General features: G+C 47.3%; 1 pseudogene; it reads right to left on the reverse strand.

Annotated features, from left to right (window-relative positions):
* Positions 1-6,610: 6,610 nt before the first annotated feature.
* On the reverse strand, positions 6,611-7,447 carry LOC136495527 (uncharacterized; annotated as a pseudogene).
* Positions 7,448-8,279: the final 832 nt, after the last annotated feature.

Raw genomic sequence — 8,279 nt, forward strand, 5'->3', positions numbered from 1 at the left:
CAAAAATAAAGTGGCTCCAAGGATTATGCAAGGCTTTATAAGTGGAGCTAGCTTGATAACATTTTGCATAAAAAAGCGACTAACTCAGTTGTACAATTATAATTTGGTCATCAAGTTAATTATAGCTATTCATCTCTAGATTAGCAACTAACCTATACCAAACATGTGGTATATCATTTAGTAGCATACAATAGTAACCATAGCCGGTGTAGTAATTCCATGTTGATCTGAACCATCACATTCTATAACACAGTTACTACGATGTTGGAGCTAGCTAAGTTTCTCACTATCTGGGAAAGACGGCGATTCGAATCGATTTCAACCAGCTAGAAATTTATTCCTAACACAAACCTAGACAAACCAGATCAACGGTCACCTTATGTCACTTTTGGTACAACTCAGGTACACATTTTGCGGGTTCGACCAGCGCCGCACAATCAGGAACAACCAGCTGTCAGGACAATCAGGACTACCCTACCCTTGGGCTCATGCCTGGCTCCCCGCAAATCCTTACTACCATCCAGAGTGCGCACTTTTACATAATGGGGCCCGGCCTGAGTTGAGCTACTCGGCTTCATAGTTGCGGCGGAGCTGCGGCGGTGCTCAGCGTGGCGTTGTGGAGAGGTAGAGCAAGCAAGAGGGAGTGAGAGCGGGCGAGTGGATGGAGTGGCATGTGCGCGGTGCTTAAGTGCGCTCTCGGGCCTGACTGACCGAGCCAACACCGGCGTGCTGCCGCCACGTGGTGGCCACAACCTGTGGCCGGTCGGCCATGACGCCATGCGTGGACGTGGGTTCAGACGCCGCCATTGTCGACTGACAGTGGAACATAACGATGTTATAATTCATAATCCGTTCGTCCACTTCAAAAAACTTCCTTAATGAAAGTTGTAGAGCCACATGAGATCTCCAACTTTGCTTTAAGAACCATCATCTAATTCTTGTTGGTTAACAAACTACACTACTCCAAAGTGAGGTACTTTGAAACTGAAAATCGTTTCCACACTTAGAAAATTTTGTGTCTCAAAACAACATTTTGTTGATACTTGTGAGCTGTTTTTGAACATGTTATGCACTGAATTAGACATTGACCCAAAAATAAAAGTTGTTACCCTTGTCAAGTACTACAATTTTTATTTAGGTCACAGCCATGCAAACACTCTAAGCTATTGTTTAACTTTAGTCAAACTAGTATCATGAAAATGACATTTCAAATGAAACCAACACTTAGAAGCAAATTTGGCCTATGTCATGAATACAAACATTGTTCCATTTACCATCCTAAATTTGTCTAAGGTGTTTCCATGACCTCACAACCATTTCATACATTGGTCATACATGATTGCAAGCATAAACATATATATAAATCAACATTTCATGTGACAAAGTATAGGAATGATATGAAATTTCATATACTCATGTTCATGAATGCTTGGATGATGCTTGTGCTCATGAAATGCAGGTGCCAAATGCAATGCTTAACACCGAGGTGTTACACATAAACCCCCTAAAAAGCAAGCATTTAGACGGCAAGACAACACTCCTCCAATTTCCATCGTCCAATTGTAATACAAAGAAATCAACGTCATGGATATCAACATTGAACCATATGATGGAGATCAACATACCTTAATTAACCTCAATGAAGCCGCTACACATCAGGAAGATGCCAGGATTGATGCAAGTGAAGATGTGCATGCAGGAGGTGGCATATAGGCACTTGAAAACTAGGTTACAAACATTGATGAACTCGGTGAGAAAAAAAAAGAATTACATGGGAACATAAAATCGAGAAGAATAGAAAGTGAAGGGGAGAAGATGTGGAGACTTGCCCGTGGGGCAACGGGCCGACCGGAGGGAAGAACAGATGATGACCGATTGGGATTTCCATTTTTAAATGATGACTGTGTGGGTCCCACTCATCATTATACAATTATAAAATGCTGACCAATGTTGGGACAACTCCTATTGCATCGTTCGGCAACATTTTTTTAAAGAAAAACCAAACATAATCTTTCATTTATTAAAGAAAAAAGGAAAGTAACCATGCCTAGGCACAAGGATAATAAAATCAACAAAATCTACTATAAGAAGAAGAACAAGCTAAAAAGGGTAAAGACTTCATACTAGCATTTTTTCGTTTGTACGGTCATATGCTCCAACCCTCACGCGAGTGGCAGGCCACCTTATCCTTTCACGGCTCACGCGTCGTCTTTCCTGACTCCGATGGCAGACGCCCACACCCGACCAGCATCTTCCCAAACTCCAGCAGGCTCCTCTCTCTCTCTCTCTCCCTCTCTTCTTCCCTGACTCCCGTGGGCTTAGAAGACAAGGGGCTCAGGGGAGGCAGGCTGGCTAGGCAGTGGGGATAATGGGAGGGCGGCGTAAGGGTTCTGGCGGCGGTGGAGGTGGCCGGGCCAGGTCGGGGCGAGGCGGCTATGGCCAAGGTGGCGGTCGGAGAGGGAGGGGAAGAAGGAGGTCGCCGCGGACAGTGGGCAATGGCGGGGCGAGGAGGAGGAGGAGGGCGGAGTCGAGGGGTGGGACTAGGAAGGTGCGTGGCGTTGCCAGCGGCGAGGCAGCTGCTGGCGGGGGCGGCAGGCAAGGAAGGCGGGGTGCGGCGCGAGGAGGAAGCTGGCCTGTGTGGCTGACCTAATTTACGGCTGCCCGTGCATTAGCTGTGTAAAAAAACCAAACATTTTCAACTTTATCTGTCCAAATGATTTGTCTACCCGTACACAAGTTTTTCTAAGCGGATCCACACTCAGATTCTATTTTTACCATGTGATGAAGATCGAACGCTCCCTATTGTTTCTTGTAAATCCAGTTTCTTCTACCTCCAAACATTCATGGATTCTTTAAGAAAGACCCCCACACTGTCAACGTCCTTCAAAAAAACCAAGTGTTGCATAGCATTCCATGTGCCAAATTAAAAATCCATGGAAACAATTGTAAGTAATTGGAGCCATAAATGGCTCCTAGTGATAATGAAAAAAAATTCAAAACTTACACAAAGATTAAAAACATTTTTGACTTGTTTTAGAAAATATATACATCACTATTAAAAAAATATACCCATAGCAACCCACGAGCATATTTGCTAGTCAAAGAATAAAAACATACCCCCTCTATCACTATTTTATTTCTCATCGTGGAATGCGTGTCAGGTCAAACTTTTTGAAGTTTGACTAGATTTATAGAAATATTAACAATATTTATATCTCCAAATAAATTTATTAAAAACACTATATTCAAAGATCTATCTAATGACACTAATTATGTACCATAAATATTAATGTTTTTATTCAAAGTTGAGTACGTTTGATTTCTCAGAGAGTGAGAAAGATAGATAAAAAGGGACATAGGGAGTACAGGTTGATAAGCAACAATAGTATTACGATAATGATTAGACCTGGATGTACGTCCGTCTCGATGCCACACGCCCCACTCCACCTCGCTGGTGCCGCCTACCCCCCTCCCCCACCGTCAGTGCGGCCCGTCCCACGTGCGCTCGCTCCTTGCTATTGCACGTTGCGCGCCCCACCCATGCCCCTCCCTCCTCGCTCCCGCCTGTCGCACACCCCACCCTATGCCGCTTGCTCCCGCACCGTCACATGTGCCACCTGCTTCTGCTCTCCCCATTCTCGCCCTCCCCACCACTTGGTCTGTCTCTCCCTCTTGTGCGCGTGCGCGTCCGCTGGCAGCAGAGCGCCTCCCCGGCCTCTTCCCCAACCCCAGCGCCATCGGGATGCATGCCTCACCACCATGGGCACTACTGCTACCCCTACTGATGGTCACTGGGCGCACGTACCATGGCACCTTAGGTCATCCCCGGCCGAGCCAAGGACACCCACGAGCATGGCCAGTGTGCTGGTGGTGCTCGCGCACCACCGCTTGCCGCCAGATTCCTACCCCGATGGTTGAAATCGACCGGCCCTGGCCTCCTCTTCCCTATGTTTCAAAGGTATGTTTCAAGTCTTTCATATGGGCATTGCAAAAGTAGATCGGGATGTTACATATGTTGCAAGTGTTTCAAAGGTATGTTGCAAGCATTTGCTCAAAATGTTTTATTTGTTTCATATGTATGTTGCAAGTATTTTAATCTGGATGTTAGATATGTTTCGCACGTATGTTGTAAGAGTATGTTACAAATGTTTCATCAGTTTTAGTCTTATGTTGCAGCAAGTGTTTTCATGTTGCAAGTTGTAAGTGTTTTATCTGGATGTTGCATATGTTTCATACTTATGTGACAAGTGTATATTCCAAATGTTTTATTTGTTTTAGACGTATGTTGCAATCATATGTTTCATATTATTTGGAGAGTCATTGGGGCGCAGTGAGTGATGGCCGCATGGCCCGGGTGTCAGGGCCTGCGGACGAGGCGAGATGAGGCGGGGTGCGCATGCAGGGCAGGGAGAATCGGTGGCGGGCTGCGCGGGTGTGCACCGATAGTATTATAATACTGCTACGCAAAGTCCTACCTCATAATTGCACATTCATAGACTAGCAAAATATCAAATGTAGGAACCGAATCTATCACACTTGCTGAATTTCTTTTTTTTAACAAACTTGCTGAATTTTCTTGTTGAGTATATATACCACTAACACACTATCAAATAAGTGCATTATTAAGATAGATTTGTCGTGGTAAATTTTACTAAACTCATTTAATACTGTAGATCTCAAGGTCAGAGATTAGATTGCGGCATGTACAACCCACATGCAATTTGTTGCCTTTAAATTCTTTAAACTTCAAATAGAGACAACTGAACAGACAGCTTGTACAGTCTGTCCATTATTTAATTGTGCCTAAACTTTGTAATGCTTTCAATCAGCCATGATTAAGTGCATGTTTGGAAGAGCTCTGACCGGCTAGCACTGTAGTAGAGCCAGTCGGGACCCAAACTCCAGCTTCTTCGGACCCTCCACTTCTCAATTCATTACTGAAGGAGGAGGAGACACCAACTACGCTATCACAAGAATCGATCCAGTCATCTAAGGCCCTGTTTGGAAACATTGTATTGTTTGTCACCTGGAAGCGCATTCCATCTGTAATTCTTTGTGCACAAGGATACAGAGGTAATATTTTTCACCGGTAACACTTGCTGTTTGGGGTGCAGAGAAAACCTGCTATGCAAATATCTGTTGAATATGAACTGCAAATAACATTCACACACATGCAGCCATTCAATTACCATTCCAATTGGTTCAAGGTTCTGCACGTATTCTGAATTTGCAAACAACTGCGATGCATTGAATCTTATGCTTGCACAACATGCTCAAGAATGAAATTTATCCATGGAATTCAGATCAAGCTAGTGAGAATGACCATTGCTGTCAATCACTGAAATTTCAAAACAAAGCATAGTAAAAGATCAGACCAAACTTCAGTTTTGAGAGCAACCTTGGACAAGTTTCAGATCAGAAATCCAGAACTTAAATCGAGGGCTCGAGGCATAGACCATAGAGAGTTCAGACCAAAGCATCAATTTGGGCTTGCAGGAAGAGCTTGCTGTCGATGTCATCGATGGGAAGACATCCTTGCAAAAGAGGACGAACTTACCATCACAGCACAATAGATGCAAATTAGCAGATCACAAGGACTAAGAGCAGTGCACGGGTGATGATTCGATGGGCCTGTTGCGCCGAGGTGATAGTCATCCTCAGCATCGAGGGCTCCGCCGCATCACGAGTCATCCCATCTAATTGACGGCGTGAATCGAGGCCAGTCGCGACAAAGGATGAAGAGAGGTATCGCTGCAGATTGGAGTCAAATCAACACGCTACAAGGCGGCGGCGGAAGCGGATGATCCTAATGGTATGGGTGAGCAATTAACAAATGGCGCCGATGTGGCGGCGGCGGGGAATTTGGCCGATGAGCTCCTCAATGGCAACCGTGTAATCGCCATGAGCTCCGCTTCGAAGGTCCAGTCGCGGCAACGTGGACGAGGAGCGGAGGAGGGACCCGATAGTTGTCGTATTATTTTCCAGACCTCCTCCTCAGATGCTTATATTTTTTCCGACGCTATTAGGCCAAACCGGTTGTAAAATTTGTGTAAAATAATTAGGGCCTGTAATTTACAGGAGTTTTGGCCTAAAAACATGTCTTCCAAACAGCCCCTAAACCCCTCTCATGTCTGCCATGCCCACGCTGCTCTGCCCAAATTTCTTCCTGTATTCACTGCGTCCACCCCGAACCCGTCCATGGCATCGACCTCCCCTCTCTCACCAGTGCTTCCCCTCCCTCACCGTCGCTAAATTCATCCAAATTGCTGCTCATAGCTAGCTGCGTTAGCAGAGAAAGGATGCTTACCATGCAGGATCCCCCAAGCGGGTGGATGCCCAAATTGAGGAGAAATTAGGATGCGCCATTTCTCTCCCTCGCCGTATTCTTGATACGGAGGCATCACTACTCTTATCAGTAGATGATACCCCGTAAGTCGCTGCGGGAACTTTGTAGCGTTGCCCTTTAAATATTAGAGTTGAAAATAAAAAAGAATGAAAAAAGAAAAAAAGAGGAAATGATTGAACTACCATGCATACAGTGTAGTGTACTGAGGTTCCAAACGTCCTTTCACCCGAGTCCTCAACGCTACACTGATACTCCTGTTTTCGGTCACAACGTGGGACATATTCTCGAGTAAAATACTGTACAACAGCATGAGCGGATGAGCCGACGGCCCCTTCCCCTCTGACTTCCTTTGCGCGTGAGAAAAATCTCGCACCTCTCCCGTTCCTGGATTAACTCTACAAAAATCCCTTGAATCCATCTCCTAGTCTCACACAAAATAAGACTCCAGGAATTCTTGCAGGAGCACGTCATGGCAGAGGCCGACACCGACGTGGCCGCGACGGTGCTGAACACCGCGTCCGTGGTCGCGGCAGCCTCGGCTAGCAGCCCGGCCACCTTGACTTCCGTGGTTCTGCCGCGCCGCCAAGGCCGAGGCGCGAGGGACAGGGACTGCTGGCGTTGGTGCTGTCCCTAGCAGAGGCCGCGAGGCGGGCAAGGTCTTTGCCGGCCTTGTGCTGCATCCTGAGCGTGGAGAAGGCGCACGCCGTCGTGGTGGACTGGCGGACGACGGCTAGGGCCTTGGCCACGTCCCGCTTCAGCTGCACCATCGCCTCCTGGGAGCTGCTGTGCGCGTCAGCGAGGTGGAAGAAGGCGTCCAGGAGGCGGTCGCCGTTGCCGCCGGCTGAGAAAAGTGCGCGGCCTGCGCCTCGTGGAGGTCGAGGAGATTGGCGAGCGTGAGACCCGAGGCGGCGCTGAAGGTGGCCGGCTCCTTCGCCCAGGCGCGCACGGCGCCGATGTGGGTGTGGAAGTGCGCGATGATGGGGTGGGAGCGAAACGGGAGGCTGGCAGAGCGGGCGTGGTACGCGGCCATAGAGGACTCGAGTGGGGTTGGTTTGGTACTCGACGACGAAGACCCTCAGGCAAGGACATGGAGTGGGCGAAGCTGGGGCGTCATGCCTCCGTTGAGCGTTCGTGTCTGTGTGCGTGAGCCGCGTGCATGTTCCTAGCTTTTAAAAACACGGAGGCGGAGCTGGTAGGCGCAGTGGCGGATGCACGATGTGGGATAAGAGGGAGCTAAAACAATAGAAGATATTGATTTGCATGAAGATTTAATTGTGAAATCAAGCTTTTTGCTTACAGTGATTAATGGTGAAATCACGCCATTAGAGGGGCTGGAGCCCCCCAGCCCCCCTTTGGATCCGCCCCAGGCGCAAGGCGGTGCATGCGTAGGTGAAGCAGCAGCTGCTGGTGGTGGAATCCGAGCAGACAGAGGGAGACCAATCACCAACGGACAGGAATGGCTCTTCAGTTCGTGTACCACTGTCGGTTGGGGAATGTGAACGGAGAGTCACCTGAGTAATGAATATGGATGGCCTGATGGACATGGGAGGGAGCGGACTAGTGGTTGTGGGGTCTTCTGATGATGTGGCTGCACGAAATCGCAGGCTAATGAGTTCGTCCTCTAGGAACCAAACAACGAAATATTTAGTCATTTTACGGTATGCTTTAATCTAGAAATAAGATATTACATACAACATGACATAACGACCATGAGCAATCCATTAATCGCATAGGTAGATCAGCTATCGAACATCAGGCTTCGCACGTTTGTCCCCTAACCACTTCAATAAGACATTTGTGTTCATTCACCGGTAGAGAAACGGCTTTTGATCCACTTTGAAATTTAATTTTAGTCCCGGTATTTTTCGCGCTCAGGACTAGAGAGACCTTTAGTCCCGGTTTGTAGCTCCAACCGGAACTAACGGCTACTGCA

Source organism: Miscanthus floridulus, chromosome 12 (assembly GCF_019320115.1).
Source record: "Miscanthus floridulus cultivar M001 chromosome 12, ASM1932011v1, whole genome shotgun sequence".
NCBI classification, from domain to species: Eukaryota; Viridiplantae; Streptophyta; class Magnoliopsida; order Poales; family Poaceae; genus Miscanthus; species Miscanthus floridulus.